The sequence below is a fragment of the Aedes albopictus genome, chromosome 3 (genome assembly GCF_035046485.1).
Source record: "Aedes albopictus strain Foshan chromosome 3, AalbF5, whole genome shotgun sequence".
Lineage (NCBI taxonomy): Eukaryota > Metazoa > Arthropoda > Insecta > Diptera > Culicidae > Aedes > Aedes albopictus.
Genome location: NC_085138.1, coordinates 117,742,463 through 117,761,769, shown reverse-complemented (window position 1 = coordinate 117,761,769; position 19,307 = coordinate 117,742,463).

The window sequence follows — 19,307 nt, the reverse complement described above, 5'->3', positions numbered from 1 at the left end:
CTCTTCCTAGACACTATACCGCTAAAGCAACACTTGAGGCCGCAAAACTGGATTATGGATGTGCACCCCACTATACAGTATGTAGCAGGTTCCTCCAGAGATTATGACCGGTGGCCACATACGGTGGTACCTTAATGGCCCAAAACTGTTCATACAAGCTCTACGGATGGATGGCAACCACTTCGTGCTTCTTTCCGATCGTCTCACAGATGGTTCTGGCAACAGCATTGGTTGTTCCTCCATTTTAATTCTTGTCTAAAAATGATCCATCGTATTCTGATGTGTATTGTGTATCATCTGTGCGTATCGTTCCTTGTTAGCGTTGTCGATATTTGGTTTATGCTGACTGCTTGGTTCCAGCGCTGACTTGTACTCCATTACTCCAGAAGCCTTTGGACAGATTTGCAATGGTTTTTCCTTCGTTCAAGAATCGTACATCTCTGCTGTGATAAATTTTGTTTGTTACCAGATTAACGAAACGGTATGCCTTCTGATAATCTGAGTATCCAACAAACGTGAGCTACATTATTCTTAGTTCCTCTTCTGTTTTGGAACAATGCACAAATGCGCTGTTTCGGAAAATGTGCAAATATTTCGAAAATTCGCCTCATCGAAAATAATGCCTATAAACGCTATTGTCTAACCGCAAAAAAAACATATAGATGCTTTGTGAATCACAGGCGAGCACGTGCTAGCTCTCCTTACTCACGAGTATTCTAAGGTCCTGTTGTTCACGAATAGATTTGTTTCGCATCTGTTCAGCTACAATCGTCACCATTTTCCATCCCTGTCGAAAACCCCTTGGATCCCCTGTAACGCACCCGAAACCTTCCTGAACCTCCGGAAACGCCCATGTAAGTAGGTACCTGAAGCCTCTGTAACGAATCTGAACGGAGGGATCTCTTGAAACTCATTTGAAAGCCCCCTGAAACCTCGCATGACCCCTCTTTAAATCTTCCTCTTTAAATCCACTCGCCCTTCTTAAACTTCCATGCAACATTGAAATCCATTTAGGTAATAAACTCAATCCCTTAAGGTGAAAATTCTTTTGAAGCATTCCAGGCTCATTTGGGTGTAATATTTGTCTTTAAGATTTTATTTTTTTTAAAGGAATTGTTTTAATTTGAGGTGGGTTTTCCAATGAAAGTATCAAATCGATACTCAGAAATTAGCAAATTTCGTCGTCAAAAATTCTTGAAACATTATCATAATATCGAATTAATGTACAATGTACATATCTTACTGTGTAGAATTAACTGAGTTATAAGTGGAAGGTGCCCTCTATTGAATTCATGTCTAAACGGTTCCATACCCTACCCCTATTGTTTATCAAAGATTTCTGCAGTTTTAAAATGGAGCATTCACCGTCAAATTTTGGTTGCAGTTTTAAATGAATCCCTCGAATCTTCATATAACTTTCCTGAACTATTTACGTCTTTTAAGGTTTTTCAGGCTTATCTTAAGATTTGTTGATGATGATGCTATTTCGTTAGTTCATCAGAGAGAATGTCTATTGTTGTAGCCATGGATCAGCCATCCATGTTTCGGTTTTTCTAGAGCATTAGGTCATAGAAGGTCAGGTTAGTGAGACTGTGATACTCATATACACGGGTTTTCATTTTTTTACTGAGTACTTACAGCAGATTTAAAAAGGTACGCTCGGTTGTCTCTTTTGCTGAGATTCTATATATACACTCCCGATCAAAAGTTTGGGGTACCCCCTCAAAAACATGTAATTTTTTTAGGCTCATATCTTCGTCAATTTCCGTCCGATTTCAAAACCCTAGGCCTCATTCAAAAGAACATGATTTAAATGAAACTTTTCCAAAAATGTTTGTATGTAAACTTAAGCTAAAGCTGCCAAATTTTCTAAAAAAAATGAATATAAACTTACGGCAGTGTCGCTGGAAATTGGGTCGACCAAATTTTAAGATGAGAGCGGTAATATAACCCATTTTCTATTAGCTTTCAACTGCTTTTTACAGAACTTAGCTAAAAAATCTAGAAAAAAATAATAAGTAAATTAATCCTTGATGTCATCGACCAAAAAGACAGTTAAAGACATCAAACGTAAATTTAGTTAATTATCTTTGATATGAGTCAAAAAGAATTAAAATTGAACTATAGATGACGAAGATATCATCAATTCACTTTTCCATGCTTTACGAAAGTGACCCCAAACTTTCGGCTGATACATCATATTGTGGGGTGACCCCAAACTTTTGGTCGATGACATTAAGAGTTAATTTACTTAATAACTTTTTTCTAGATTTTTTAGCTAAGTTTTGTAAGAAGCAGTTGAAAGCTAATAGAAAATAGGTTATATTACCACTCTCATCTTAAAATTTTGTCGACCCAATTTCCAGCGACTGTGCCGAAAGTTTGTATAATTTTTTTTTAGAAAATTTGGCAACTTTGGGTGAAGTTTACATACAATTTTTTTTGAAAAGGTTTTTTTTAAATCATGTTCAAAGTTTCTTTGACTTATTATCTTTTGAATGAAACCTAGGATTTTGAAATCGGACGCAAATTGGCAGAGATATGGGCCTAAAAAAATGACATGTTTTTGGGGAGTAACCCCCAAACTTTTGATCGGGAGTGTATATATAATTTAACGAGTTCGGTGAATTATTAATGAACGGTAACTAAAGATAAAAGATAAAAAAAACATATATTGCTCGAACATCTAAATCTAAGTGTGTGAAATGATAATAGTAAATCTTCATCCCTATTTAGAATGGAACCTTAAGTAAAATGAGCTGGCAACACATCCACTTTCATTTGAAATAATCCGCGGGAGAATCACCGAGCACGGTTGAGCATCACGGAGAGCATAGCGCGTGATCTCCCACCGACCAACAAGTCACTCATTCTCGCCCGGAGCATTTTCCGTGTCCCTACTCTCCCATCCATCCCACGACGAAGCTCCTGCGTGAGCTGGTTTTTCCCACATTGTGTACAAACAAAATGTGCGGGAAAACAGCTGAGGCCCAAGTAACACAACTTGTTATAATAATGTATATAATACATGCTCCATACAAACGTCTATGTTTTGTTCTTACTATGAAAAACTTATTTTCGTACACTTATATCACCGAAAAAGCGCAAAAAATGGCGGCTTATAAAACATCTTCATGATGTTACAAAAGATGTTTTTCAATACATTATTATAACATAACATTAAGTATTGAATATGTTCTCAGCGACATCGTAAAAACTTGTTGGCAGTAGAAAAATCACGATTTATCAAATGAGACCGCAAATAATTGTGACACCTGTTTATGTGCTATTTAGTAATGGCTGAAAATAATATTCAAGCCTCACATTTGTAATTTACCATCTCGATGTTCGGTCACTATGACTTAATTTCATGTACCATTCAAAATTTCTGGTGAAATAAACACATTCGCCTTCCATGCTTTCATTCGCTTTCCATCAGATCGATATCAAGAAGGGAGTTTTTGGTCACCTCTCTGATTTTTGTGAGAATTTGAACAAATTTTCAGACATGCAATATGGTGGCTACTTACAGCACCGTCTGGAAGATTTGGAATGCTATTTTTAATCATTGTACTAAAGATGTGCTTGTATTCGTTACATATAAATAAGGACATAAAATCACTTCATCGAATGTTTGAACAGCGCTAGATAAATATTTGTTTATTGGAATTTGTACATGAACAAACGGCTATATGTACAAATATTAGTATAAAACTTTTTTGCAGGCACTGTAATCTGTCAGTCCTGATAGGAAAAAAAACAGAATATTAAAATTACGTTTGAATAACATCGGTTGTACATCACAACAACATGTTTGTCGAATACTACTTGAATCGACTGAAATACATTGAAATAACATCATAATTACGTTTTTGCAACATCCTTTTCCAAATAGCATACAACGATGTGATTGTTGTTTTTGAATACCTGTTTTGAACATAAGTATAACAATAACAAAGTTGTAATGCAATTTCTGACTCCAATCTGAATGTTTTGATTTGTAATGTTTCGCGTAATCAAAATTATTGTTCATAAGTGTGTTTCAGCTGCCACGTAAGTACCCAAAATGATTTAAGATGACATATAAGGCCTGACACTAAGGTGAAATTCAATGGTGACTTTCGTCTGCCGACCCATTAGGACTAAAGCGACTTTCGCAATCGCCAAGAATTTTAGATAATATTCTTATACCCGTTAGGCAAATTTGGAGCCTGGACGACAACGAAATATCAAGTCCAGACAATCAACAATCGCAAAGCATAAAATATTAGTGTTAGATTAGTTGGAAAGCTTCAAGTGAGTGAAAAGAGACAGCGAATTGATAAACTTATACACCAACGTATTTAATACGTAAACTCAACGTATTCTTAACATGCTTCAGCCCAAAGGTTATAACTATGTCCTGCTGATGTTTTTCATATCGTCTTGAATTGAAGAAAGACAATGATTTAAAACTCTAGTGATATCAACGTTCAATTTACGTTACTCTAACTTTTGTTTTGGTTGATAAGATTTTTCAGTGACTTGTTTTTGCCAAACATAGTTAAAACATGATTTTAACATAGGATGTGTTCAGATTCGATTATAGTACTATACTACAACATCTTTTTCAAATTTCACTTTCAATGATGTTTTCTGTGTTACTTGGGGGGCGGGAAGATACGATTTTCCGAGTGTCAAATCTCCCACCATCCCACCGCACTGCCTGACTAGGAGGATCCGTAGTCGGTTCGACACACGCACGTTAGCGTGGTTCAAAAAATCGTTTTTGCTCCACACCGCTTATTCGATTTTTAACCAGATTATATGCCTTCTCTCAAAATTTGAGCTCATTTGGTTGAAAATTGAGACTGCACAAGCCCATCAAAGTTTGTATGGGAATTACTATGGGAAAATGATGTTTTTCATTCAATCGACCGTAGCATTTCCCCAAGTGCCATAGTGGGTTAGTCGACCCTTGGTAATCCTAGGCTACTCTATCAGCCACAACTTTGCCGAAGACCGCATTCAAATCGGACGCCTCATTAATTAGTTATCGATTTGTATCCAACTGGGTAAACTTTAACAATGATCCTCCAGCTTCCCAGCAGGCAACATTGCTGCATATGGCGCCAAAGATAGCACACTGAAATCATGGCTACTATGTTCCACTGCAAAATGCAGTGATGCCCACCGATTAGTTTAACCATCATGAGTAAAGATTTCGATTCTGGATAAAAATCGGTAACTAATTAATGAGGCGTCCGATTTGCATGCGGTCTTCTGCAAAGTTGTAGCTGATAGAGTAGCCTAGGATTACCAAGGGTCAACTAACCCACTAGGGCACTTGGGAAAATGTTACGGTGGATTGAATGAAAAACATCGTTTTCCCATAGTAATCTCCATACAAACTTTGAAGGGCTTGTGCAGTCTCAATTTTCAACCAAATGAGCTCAAATTTTGTGAGAAGGCATATAATCTGGTTAGGAATCGAATAAGCGGTGTGGAGCAAAAACGATTTTTTGAACCACGCTAAACGTACGTCTGTCAGTCAGAGCTTAGCCGGAGCGAAAAGCACGCGATACAATGCCGAGCACATGACCGGGCATATCTCTTCTGTCTGACGCGTCGACCGCCGTCGACCACCGAACGCCGACGGATACGGGGCGGCGTGGCGTTAGGGTGTGATCTCACTGTGCCGATAAAGCTCACTGAACTTGGGACGTGCCCGGCTAGTGGTGATAAAAATAATATATCAGCGGTACGTTTTTCCTCTATTCCTGGATGGTCGTCGGGTGGGCCGTTAAGTATGTGTAGAAAGGGAAGGATTCCAAGCGGATGTTTATGATTTTTCTTCTTTGGGTTTGATGTAGCAAGAAGATGGTTCAGATAAATCAAGCAAGGGACAACATTCGGTACGAAAGAAAGGAAAAAAAAACTTACGGTAAGGGTTTGATCCCAAATGGCGCTCCAGAGGAAAATGTGAGAAGTTTTAAATGAGACAATCAGCCGAACAAAAGTCTAACATGTTGTTTCGAATAACGATAACGTCTTTTGAAATTGTAAGGAAAAGCAGATTTTTTATGATGATTGCTGATTCTACGAAGGTTCGTTTACATTAAGATGCTACATTTGGACAACAGATGTTGTTGTTGAATTTATCTTTCAAAGGATCTCAAAAAATAAGATTCTCAGCAAGAATAAATCAAACCCCTTCTTTGTATGCAAGTTCATTTGATCAAGGCAGTAGTTTAAATAATCAATTACATACTTACTTTCACTCCTGGGCATCCGCGGTGGTGCAATGCGCCAAATTGTAAGATCTGAAACCAGGGCGATTGCCAGCCATTGAATTGACCTGTGGCCAGGTCAAATTTTAGTCGACTTACTTGATTTCGTTGGTGAGGCTGCACCGCCATGAGCCTCTGGGTCTGCCTCTGCTGCGATGTTCTGCTGGGTTCCAATTTAAAGCATAGTTTCGCCTTAAGTACGTATAACATAGACAATTTTAATGAAAGAGTCAAACTGTTTTTGAAAAAAGGTTGTCACCATATCTACAAGATTCCCATACACGAGTTTTTTTCTGTAAAACGTGAAACAAAAGCTTGAATTGATCATATGATTCTTAGGGGTATATGCAATGTTTTTCTAGTCCACAAAGGATCTATTTCAAAATTATTTTAAACCCTCCGTGGACTTTCTACATAATCTTCTTTTAGCTTTAACCTTTAGAATTTACATAAACCTTTTGGAGATCTCTCCTGAAGTTTCTCGAAGGATTCCTTAAGAAAATCTTCCATTGATTCATATGGCAGTTCATTGATAGACAGTTCTTACAGTTACAGTAATCTTTCAACAGAAATTTCTTCACACATTACACTATATTCCTCCAGGTAGAGGTGTGCGCCGCCACCGATTTTTAGTCCACGCCGCCGCCGCCGATTATTTTTCGGCGCGCCACCGTTTACGCCGCCGAACTCCAATTTTTTACGCCGATCTCAAAAACGCATTGAAAAATTATATTATTTCTTGGTTTATTTCATTACAATATTTCAAGCAATTCATTGGAGTCATCTGCATACATAGCATTTGTAAGGTCGTTTTCAGCGATGGTCCATTTTTATGGTTTAAATATATAACAGTTCTAAAAACTTGTTCCACCGGTAGTTGTTTTAAATTCTAAACTTCGCATGTCGCGTCAACGATCTCTTGAAAGTGAAAAAGTTTGTCATTTGAATTAAATCGAGTTCACAAAGATACCGGGGTTTCCTGAAGATAACTGATGGCTGTAGAGAGAATCTACGGATTCCGATGATTGAAGAAAATGCTAGTGATTCCAAAAAACATGTTTTTGTCGTGTTAATCTCCAGAAGAGATGCAATTTCTCCAGCAACTTTTTTGAGGATTCTTCCAGCAGTTTCGCCAAGAATTTCGCTTGGAGTTCCTTCGGAAACTCTAGAAGGTTCTTCTGGAATTCCGAGAGTTTCCTCCGAGACATCCTCTATGAGTTTCTCCGGGCATTGCTACAGAAGTTTCACTAAGACTTTTTGTAGTACTTCCTCAAGAAATTCCTCTAACAGTTACTCCGGGTATTGTTTTAGGAGATCCTTCGGCAATTGCTCTAGGAGGTCTTCCGGCACCCAAGTAACACAGAAAACATCTTTGAAAATGAAATTTGAAAAAGATGTTTTAATGCAGTATTTTAATTGTATCTGTACACATCTTATGTTGAAATCAGGTTTAAACTATGTTTGTCATCAACAAGCTACGTAAAAATCTCATCAACCTCACCACACGTTACAGCAACGTAAATAACACGTTGATTAAACTTGATTTGTGTATCGTTGTCTTCTTTCAATTCAAGATGATATGTAAAACATCATCAGCACATAGTTATAACCTTTAGGCTCAAATATGTTACGAATACGTTATTTTTACGTATTCTATACGTTAATGTATAAGTTTATCAGATCTCTGTCTTCCCTCACTCACTTAAATTTATGATACACTAGCTGTCCCGGCAAACGTCGTACTGCCTGCCTACTGTGTTTTTTTTGACATGCAGCTCCATAGGGACGTCCCAAGCAAGTCATCTGTATAGGAGCCCCCCGTTCCAGAGACCGGAGAGGTCTCACACCAGGCTCAGAACCTTCCCCGGTCCCAAACCCCCTGCATACAAAATTTGAAGCCGACCGGTTCAGTAGTTTCCGAATCCATAGCGGTCAGACAGACAGACAGACAGAAATTCATTTTTATATATATAGATCTTATGCACATAAAACTACACCGAAATTTAACTATGTTAGCACCTTGATAGTTTTTGCTGTGCGGACACTTTGAGTACTTACGTGACGACTAAAACTCACTTAGAAACGTAAATTTTGATACCGCAAAATTAGACAAGAATTTATTTTGATTGATCCCACGATCTGCACTCTAACTTTGTTATTGTTGCACTGATGTTCAAAACAGGTATCAAAAACCAAAAATCACCTCGTTGTATGCTATGTGAAAATGGATGTTGCTAGTACGTTACCAAGATGTTTTTTCAATGTATTTCAATCGATTCAAGTAGAACTCGATAAACATGTTACAGGTATACCTCGATTTAGTGGACATTTCAATTTTTGAAATGTCTATAAAATCGAATTTTACGTAAAATCGAAGCAAATTTTTTTATTTTATTTTTATTTAAATTTTATACCAAAATGTACCAAAACATATAAAAACCGCATGAAAATTAAGTTTTCGATAAAAGGCTCGGAGTTTTTGACCTATATTAGTAATTCTCGCTTAATAACGAATAAACCACTATTTCGCTATATTTTTATGCTCGAAATATTTTGTCTTAAACTATTCATGGTTGATTGAAAAGCCAATATTTTGTGCAATGGACATATACAATAACCACCAATAACGCTATTTGCATAAATATCCCAAAAAATTGAAAAAAATAATAAATCGGAAATTCATTCAGGGATTTTTTTTGAAAATATCTCTGAGGATTTATTTACCCTGGAATTTGTTTACGAATTGCTTCATAAATTCCTCCAGGGTTCCCATCTGAGACTGGTGACAAGCACTTGATAGAGCATGGTTACTGGTTGTGCTGTATTTGCCGTTATGTTACAGTTTACACAAGTTATTTCAGAGATTTTTTTGAGAAATTGGCCCAAGAATTATTTCAGAAATTCTTCTAGTTATTTATTCATAAATTTCTCTAGGCATTTATTTGGAGAATCTTTTGGAGAAATCTACCAAAAATTTCTTCAGAAACTCTTGTAAAATATCTTTCTGTTTTTGTTTGCTGAAATTTGTCCGAGTGTTCACCAAAAAATCCTTTTCGGATTCTTTCAAAAAATCTTCCATTTGGAAATTTTCTTCAGAGATTTGTTTAGAAATTCTTTCTGTTCTATGAATTTCACAAAGAATTCATTCCAAGCATTTCAATGATCTTCTTCTGAAATTCTTCCCCATTTTTTTCCAAAAAAATATTTTTGGATTTGAGTAGAAATTCCTCTGATGATTCTTACAAAAATGCATCCAGAGAATCCATTAGAAATATCTTTGGACATTTATTCAAATTACTCCAGAGATTCCTTTATTAAAACTTTCTGCTATGCCTTCATAATCTATTTTTCAGAAAATGTTTCAAAAATTTAAACTGGGGTTACTTTCTAAACTCTTCCAAGGATTTCATCAATAATTCTCACAACAATTTCCAATTTCTACAGAAATTCCTCTCCAGTGATTTCTCCGGATGTTTTAGAAAGAGTTGTGTATGAATTTTTGTTGATACTCCTCCAGGGATTTCTTCAGAAAATCCTTCAGAGATTTATCTTTTTTTCGAGACTTTTTTAGATATTTGTCTGAAAAATCCTTCGGCAATTCCTTAAAGCATTCTCTCAAACGGTTCCCCGAGGATTTATTTCAAAACTTTCTCCAGGGTTGGCTTTAGAAGTTGCTCCAGGGATTTTTTGAATCTGAATTTCTGTCAGAAAAACTTCCTGGGATTTCTCTAGAATATTCTCTAGGGACTCTTTAAAAAGTATGAGATCCATTAGGGAACTTTCTGCTGGGATTCCTGTAAAAATTACCCTGGGGGTTCCTTCAGAAAATCTTCCATGGATTTTATTATAAATTAGACTAATAATTTCTTCAAAAATATCTCCAGATTTTCCTTCAGAGTTTTTTTTATAATTTTCTGCATTGATTTTAATAAACTTCCACAGATTTTTCGAAAATTCTTTCATAGACCCTTGTTGAAATCCATCCTAGGACTCGTTTAAAAAATCTTTCACGATTTCCGGTAAAAAGTTTTTGGAAACTGCTCATAGATTTACTTCAAAAATTCATCCAGGAAATCCGAAAGAAATTCAGTCAGATTTTTTTCACAAAATCTTCTAGAGATTCCTCTAGACTTTAGAATGTCATATAGAAACTTCTCTAAGAACTCCTTAAGAAAGTCTTACACGGATGGCTTCCGTAAATGTTGCATGGGTTCGAAAAATCTTGCATAGATTGTTCTAGAAATTCATCTACGAATTTCTTTGAAAGAGATTCCTTCAGAATTTTTTTGAAGCATTCATCTAGAAAACCTTCCATGAAGTTTCTCAAAAGTATTCCATGACCTTTTTTTTTAAATATGGTTCAAATTTTGAAGAAGTTTTGAGTTTCTGTTTCTCAATGTATCAGAATAAGAAAATCAAAACTTCTTTAAAATTATCTCAAAAGTTTTCAAAAAAACTGTCTCCAATGATTGCTTTTGGAATTCTATAAGATATTATAAAGGAAAATCCCAAAATTTATTCATATGCCTTTAGATATTGCTTGAAGACATTTTTCTTCCAGAAATTTCTCCAAGGATTTCTTAAGTTAGAAAGTCTTAGGAAATCCTCCAAGGATTACTTCAGAAATTTTTCTACAGATTTTGCCGACTGCTATATAGGATTACTATGGAAAGGCTGGAAGACATTTATACAGAGATTCCTGCAGAAATTGACACAGAGATTTCCTCAGAAATTCCGCCGGTTATTCCTCTATATATTTTATTAGAAATCTCTCCAGGATTTCCTTCAAGCGCACCTCTAAGAATTCCTCTATGAGTTTCTCAAAGTATTCATTGAAACTTTGTTTAAAATTTTTTTTTTGGAGTTCCTCCAGGTTTTTTTTAATATCTCGAGAGGTTTTGTTAGTTATTCTAACAGTAGTTTCCAGGTATTCCTTCCGAAACTTCTTCAGAAAATTCATCTATGAATTTTAAAAATAATCCTTTTTTTTCAGAAATGCTTTAAAGAATTTATTTAGAATTTTCTTCAGATTTTTTTAAATTCTTTTTGAAATTTCTTCAGTGATACTTTCGGAGATATCTTTAGATACTTGTTCAATATTACTAGAACTACTTCAGAAATTTCGGCAGGGATTTCTTCAAAAGTTGTTCCATGTATTCTTTAAGAAGTTGTTGCAGTAGCTCACGAATTGCTCAAGCGGCTCCTTCAAAGATTCCTCCAGGAATTCATCCTCGGGAATGTGCACGTGAAGGGACGCTGAAATCGGGAAACCTTGACTAACTAGATCTGAGTACTAGAAATAATTTATCACAAATCTTGTCAGTAATCATCCGAAGCATTACAATGACCTTTTTAGGGAATTTGCTATAAATTTTGAAATTCAATCAGCAAATCTACCAAAAATACATATCAGGTATGTTATACAATTCTCGGTGAGGAAGTCATAAGAATCGTTGAAAAAAGTTTGTTGGAAAACTTTGAGAGAAGATCTGGCGAATCAGTTTGCATGCATCCGTCAAAAATGTTGTTATTGCTAAGGGATCTATAAAAAAAATATTGCCAGAAAATCACTTCATATACTCCGCTCATCGCCATCATCGACAAAGTCAGGGATATTTATAAAAAAAAATGAAATCAGAAAGGGAAGTATGAGATTACAGTAAATATATAGAACTAAATATGTCATGAGGTATGCATTGGCGCTAATATGGGTACTCTACAAAACAATTTATTGATATGAAGTGCTTCGCGTGTTAAAGGCTGAAAACCCCTGGTTTATAAGTCATCATATGTAATAAATTGCAAGTTTTAAACTGATTGAATAGTTAAAAAAAATACCATTAAAAAAATGTACATAAAATCGAGGAAAAATGTATATAAAATCGAAGTACATAAAATCGAGGGTCTATATAATCGAGGGTCCACTAAATCGAGGTATACCTGTATTGAGATGTACAAAAAATGTATTTTGAATGTTTTTCCAATATTTTGAATACTTTCCTATCAGGCCAGACAAATTACAGTGCCTGCTAAAAGATTTGACACTAACGCTTTTATAGATGCATAGTAGTTTGTTTATCCACAAGTTTATCTCCGAATAATTATTTATCTGGGAAATTTTTAACATTCAATGTAATAATATAGTTGCCTTAATGATAACGAATACAAATTCTACAGTGTAAAAGCTCATAATTAATACGTTATGATTAAAAATAGCATTCCAAAACTTTCTGACGGTACTGTGTCGAGAATCCACCATGTTGCATATCTGAAAATGTACTCGAAAATCTCACAAAAACCATAGAGATGACAAAAACCTCCCTTCTTGTTTTCAATCCGATGGGAGGCGAATTAATTCATGAAGAGTGAATGTGTTTATTTCACCATAAATTTTGAATGGCACATGTATTTAAGTCATAGTGACCAAACATCGTGATGATGAATTACAAATGAAATGTAAGGCTTGACAATTATTTTGAGCCATTACCAAATAGCACATGTCACATTATTTCCACAGTGTGCGATTGATAAAGAATAATTTTCCTGCTAGCAAAAAATAAGTTCTTACGATGTTGCTGAGAACATATGCGATACTTAATTTTATGTTATAAGAATGTATTGAAAAACATCTTTGGTAACATCGTAGATGTTTCATAATCCGCCATTTTTTGCGCTTTTTCGGTGATATAAGTGTACGAAAATAAGTTTTCCATATTCAGAACAAAACATGGACGTTTGTATGAATCATGTATTATATACAGTATTGTAACAAGTTGTGTTACTTGGGCACTTCCTCAAGGAGCACCTCAGGGAATTCCTCCTCGAGTTCTTCAACGAGTTCATCCGGGAATTTCTTTTACGAATTTCTACAGGAATTCCTTTAGGAGTTCATAGAAATTGCACTGGAAATACCAGAAGTTTACTCCAGTAATTCCTCTAGAAGTTCTGGCTGTTCTGTTCTGGGCGTTCTTCCGGCAATTTCTGTAGCAGTTCCTCCAGTAATTCTTCCAGAATTTTTTTAAGATTTCTTCCTGAAATTCTTTCACAGAATTCTCCGGAATATTCTAGAAGTTCCTGTGGGAATTTCTCTAGGATTTCCTCTAGGAATTCTGTTACAAAAATAAAAGAAAGTGAATTATTTCAAAGGATTAACATATCACAATACACATAGAACCTTACAAATGCACAAATTAGGAACATCACAAATGGACGCAGCACAACACAGAACATAAATGTGCCCTGTATCCAGATGACGAGGTTTCATGTGTTGGTTTGGGTCCATCAGTCATCCTGGAATTGTATATTAATTGGCAGTTTGCCGCTTGGTTCACAGTAGTTGTTGCTGTGTTCATAGCTTGGTTTTGTCTAGGAAAACGATTCCTAATCGTGCATCTCGATTCGGGCTTCATAACTAGAGTTCTATAACTTGAAGTCCCAGGGAAAGGTTTTCATCTCTAGCACTTATCGCGGCCCGAAATGGCCTGAATGTTGGCAATCGAACTAGGTATGCGGGCCTCCATTCTGCCAGAACCCTATAAATGTGCATACTAGGGGAATATACACAAGGTAAAATACAACATGTAACACAAAGAACGCATGAATATTGAACTTTGGACACATTAAACTATTATTTTGTCTTATAATTGTAACAAATATTTATACCCGTAACAATTCCTCCGGGAATTCCTCTACGAGATCCTTCGGGGATTCCTTGCCGATTTTTTTTTCAGGAATTACACTAAGTTTCACCGTGACTGTCTCCAGAAGCTCTGGGAATTCGCCAGGGAATACTTCTGGGAATTCGAACATCTACGGGAACATCTTTCCTCAGAGAATTCCTTTAAGAATTCCCCGGAAGTTCCTCTGAAGTTCTTCCGGAAATTCCTGTAAAGTCCCTTCAGTAATTCCTTTAGGAGTTCCTCCGGGAATTCCTCTTAGGAGTTCCTTCAAGATATCTTCCGGGAATACATCCAGAAGTTTCCCCAAACGCTCCTCTAGGAGTTTTCCCTGCAATTTCTCTAAAAGTATCTCGGAGAATTTCTCTAGAAGTTCTTCCGGGAATCCCTTTAAGAGTTCATCCGGGAATTCCTCTATGAGTTCTTCCGGAAATTTCTTCATGACTTTCCTGGGAATTCTTTAAGGAGTTCCATCAAGAATTTCTCTACAACTTCTCTCAGGAATTAATGTGGGAGTTCATTCGGGATTTTTTTTTAGGAGTACCTCCGGGAACTCCTCTACGACAGAGTTGATGTACATGTGCTGTAGTCCCATGTACGGGAGCCACATGGCAAGCGAGCTCCAGCGCTTGAAATTGAGTGAATATGAAGAAAACGATCCAGTTATCAGCGCCAGCAACCACTACGAACGAATACGCAAAGGGAGCGAAGAAAACCCGAACCAACTGCGACTGCTGTTCCTCATCGGTCGGTTCGCTTGTGAAGCAAACTGACTAGTGATTGACTGTCAAACGATAAACTGCAACGATCGACGCGCCACCATCTTCCGAATAGTGGTGGGTGTAGGTACCTTTTTCGCGGTGTTGTTCACGGTGAAGCAACACCGCGAAAAGGGTACCTGTGCTCTCCAACATTCGAAAAATGGTGGCGCGTCGATCGTTCTACGCTACACCCTAAAACGAAAGTACACAGCGAATGAGTAACTTGCAAAAAGACAAAGGATTTTTCACTCATATTTTCGTACAACTGGATCAGCACAAAAAATGTGCTGATCCGGTGTTACACAAATTTGCGTGAATTTTCACACAAGTTTGCATGAAATCTTTTGTCTTTTCGATCGCTGCGTGAAAGTTACTCCTTGCTCTGTGTACATCGATCTTTCCGTGCACCGTTTCTCACTCTTGTAGTATTCGTACGCTTTTCGGAACAATCAAGGAAAATCGATGCAAGTTCAATCGTGTATGGATGCACGGGAATCCAGCTTTTCACTCCAAAAAACACCATCATTTTCAACGCCACCAAATGCACCAACAAATCAAGAAATTCAATCAACTTACCCTGCTTCCGGTCACACATTCTGCATTCCTCCATCCTCTAGCCATTAAAACATCAAAAACAATGTTCACTTTGTTATTAAAGAATATTTATTCACAGAAACTCAAATTACTTTTTTTTACTACTCCACATCACTACTCCCGTCTGTTCGTCTCAAACATCGTTCACAAACTGACTTCATTCGTCCGCCGTGGTGTGCATGTCCGCTCACGCCTTCTCGTTCACCCATAGTGGTTTCTGCTTTTAGTGGTGTTGCGTGTACGTACACGTTGCATTACACGAACACTACTTGAGTTACTGGTTGAAAATAGTAAACAAAAATCAGCTGTTCCCGGCAAAATCAGATGGGCATATTTTCAACCAGTAGATTTGCATTAGTGTTCGTAACGCCGCGCTGCGAAACCACTATTCGCTAGTCATTCATTCTCGCCTCCCTTTTCATCGCATCCAGTTGTTCGTCAGCGCAGCGCGAAAGAGCCTTCCGATCACGCCTAGACATCGTGAGCTAAAGCTCAGTTGCAACGGGTAGAAGTCATAGGTACACTCAGAAAAATAAGATTGTGTAAACTATTTGAATTTGAATCGAAATATTTTCTTCAGTCGACCTATATCACTACAATCGCCTTCTTCTCTATTCTTATTCTATAATCGAAATAAACATATATTTAACTAAAAATATGTACAATTGAAAAGCAAGCCCTCTTTTTATGTAACTGTGCAGTTTATACTGAAGACAAAGAAGAATAAATATTGACAAAATATAGAATCCGAAAAAAATAACATATTGCATCAAAGGTAGTGTAGCTGGTTGGGTTCCTTAGGTGTTCTTAGGTGAAAAAAGTTGAGGCCAGCTGTCATTCTATCGATTGAACAGTCATTCTATCCACTGAGCTTAAACTTTTTTTTTTTTTTGCTTATTTGAATTTCAAAACGAAGATATTGGAACGCAATAAAATTGTGTTATACTTTAAAATATGCGCTCTTTTTTTATTAAGGTTAAGAAATCAGCAATACTTTAATCGTTATTCAATTCAATAATGTTAACTACTTAATTCCTATATTATATATAAACAAAACCTTTTGTATTTAATTGGACAGTGTATTCTTAAGTATAACTTTGCACATAATACAATAAATATATCCTTTGGTCTTTGGTAGATCATTCAACTTTCATGGAATTTGATAACGCGAAATAACTATATTTACATTGTTGAACTAATTTATAAACAGATTCAAGGAATATCTCCTAATTCCTAAACTTTCTTTAACTGAGCAACTTGAAAACATTCCGGAACAGCAATTTTTTTTTCAGTTACAATTTACATACTTGAAATCAAAACAAAACTCCTCAATTCTCATCGGATACAATAAGAACTCACATATTAAGGCTTTTTACGGCATTATCAGCATCGGCAGCCATGTTGGATATGTGCCTCAAAATTTCAAAGTGATAATTCTCTGCCACCAAAGCGAATATTCGTATGAAAAAGTATCATCCTATTTGCTCACCCGCAGTGATTGCGATGATACTTTTTCTGCTGCGTGGCTACAGGATTGACAGTTTTTTTATCACTTCAAAAACGCGAGGCAAACAATCAATAAAAAGCAAAAAATCAATGATTCGTGTGAAAGCTTGGTGATGCATCATGACACCTTATTCGTATTTAACGTAATAAAGTCCATGTTACTGCTGCCAAAAGAAAAATATGATACAATGTGCTCAATACTAGAAATCCTCTACATAGAGATGAGCGGAAGTTACATATGTCGATTCGGCAACGCTGTCTGTTTTGTTTACAACAGCTGCCGAGACTTGCTACAAAGCTAGATGTTCGAACTTTGTGTGTGTCTTCGTTGCGGTTGTTTTGTTTACATTTTCTAATTATGGAAGATTTTTTTTAAGTTTTTTTTTTTATACAGCGAAGCAATCGAAAAATCTGAAATTCATTGCAAAAGTGTGACGCTAATCTTGTCGGCAGAAGTGAAATAAGAAGCAGCAATTGAAGTTTTTTTTTTTGACAAGTGCAGCAACAAAAGTTTCGCCATAAGCATGAGCTCTTGAAAGCAGAATTATTTAAATTTCATCTTTTTCCTAAACTTACACATGCCGTAAATTTTTCGATATTAAATAATAATTTTAATTTATTTAGTTGCGATTGCAATACCATTCGAACGACAAGCATGTCCATTTGTCTCACACTTTAACAGTTCCCTCTGCACGATCGACTTACAATGGCCGCCTATAATTTAGAATTGCTACTTAATACTTATTTCGGGCTATCATCTTGATGATACACAAAATGATATGTGCTATCGTAAACGTTATCGTCTGTGTAAGATACATTTTTATGAGGGTGATGCTTGGATGAATTCACTTTTTATTTCGGTTGGTCATACACACATCTACTTATCTAAACAATTTTGTTCGTCTAGGAAGGCTATAAATGTCACTTAATTCAAACTCCCAGTAAAAATTTCGTATTATTGTTAAAATTATCACCATTTTTCTCTTCGAGTCTTGGAATTGAAACTGAGAGTTTTTTTATCAGTTTAAACATGAACATTGTAATTTTTTTTTTAATCATAACATCACAAAGAAGCTAAGTTACCACAAAGTGTACTGGTAGGTATTCCGAGTGGTGTACATTTGTAATAAAAGTAATACACAATTAAAATACCAATTAAAACAACTGATTTTGAAAAATGTTTTGTTTTTTGCGTTCCAAAATTAATAATAACCTTAATATAGTAATTACAATTAGTTTCTTAAGTACTTGCAAACTAATGTTACCCCATTTTTTTTTACACGACCGAACTAACTTTGATCAGTGTTCACTAACCAAGGTAGGGAAATTATTTATATTTTTTATATTTATATTTATTAATTGTCGGTGCAATTTTCCTTCGTGAGTTTTAGCGTATTACTAATCTAAAGAGGCTAATCACCTAGGACTATAAAATAAGGAAAACACGCCAACAGAAGAATTTATTTAGCGTTAAAATCAGAAACTCATCAACACCATCCTTCGTGAGTAATTGTTTCATAATCGTCCCCATATCACAACAACAGCTTATCTGAACTTGCACCACAAATCTCTCTTAGATATAAAAATTAAATTATCGTTGACATGTAATAAATTTTGTTGTGATCATTATTTTGCATATTTCATTGAAGTATTATTCTGATCAAGAGAGAACCTGGTTGTGATGGTTAAAGCACGTGACTGTCACGCTGAGAGCCCGGGATCGACATCCACTCCCGACAAACTCACAAAATGTGCGTAAAGCGCGGGTCCCGAGATGAACTAGCCGAAGGGTAAAAAAATCTCGTTGACACAGATTGAAAAAAAAGTATTTTTTATCAAACAAAATCTTTATAAATTACACATAGTTACACACTATTTTTCTACTACTAGGCTTATATTATATTCCATTTTCTATATAGAAATACACAAGTTCTACCCTCAAAAGACATCGAAAATTGTGTTGCCTACGAGGTTTCAAAATCATACGTCAAGCTTCAAAACTCAATTATAAGCAATTGACCCTATTTATGTCTACCCTCCGATAATCTACGATAGGTAATGCCGAGACTGTTTTCGTGGATACATGCTCCAAAATGTGAAATTGAAGGTGGAACACAAAAATCATCCTCAAATGTATTTATGTTGCCCAATTTACATTTTCCGTTGATTTCACAACCGCTAACTTTGAGAATTCTACTATTTTGTGTGATTTGCACGCATTTGTACATTAACGTATGTATTTGTACTTTAACGGAACATCAATATAATAAAATCATCAACAAATATCTCTGCCTTACACTAAGTATATACAAAAAAATACGTTATAATCTTGACACTGCTTCCATGATTCACTAAGTACATAAAAGGAATACCAAAGTCTTAAGACTGCTTTCATGAAAAACTCCAACGCCAGGCTCCAGAATGATCCATCAAGCCATCAATCAAGTTAATCTTTATTAAATTGAAAGCTCTGTTTTGTAATTTCTGAGTTTCTGAGCTGA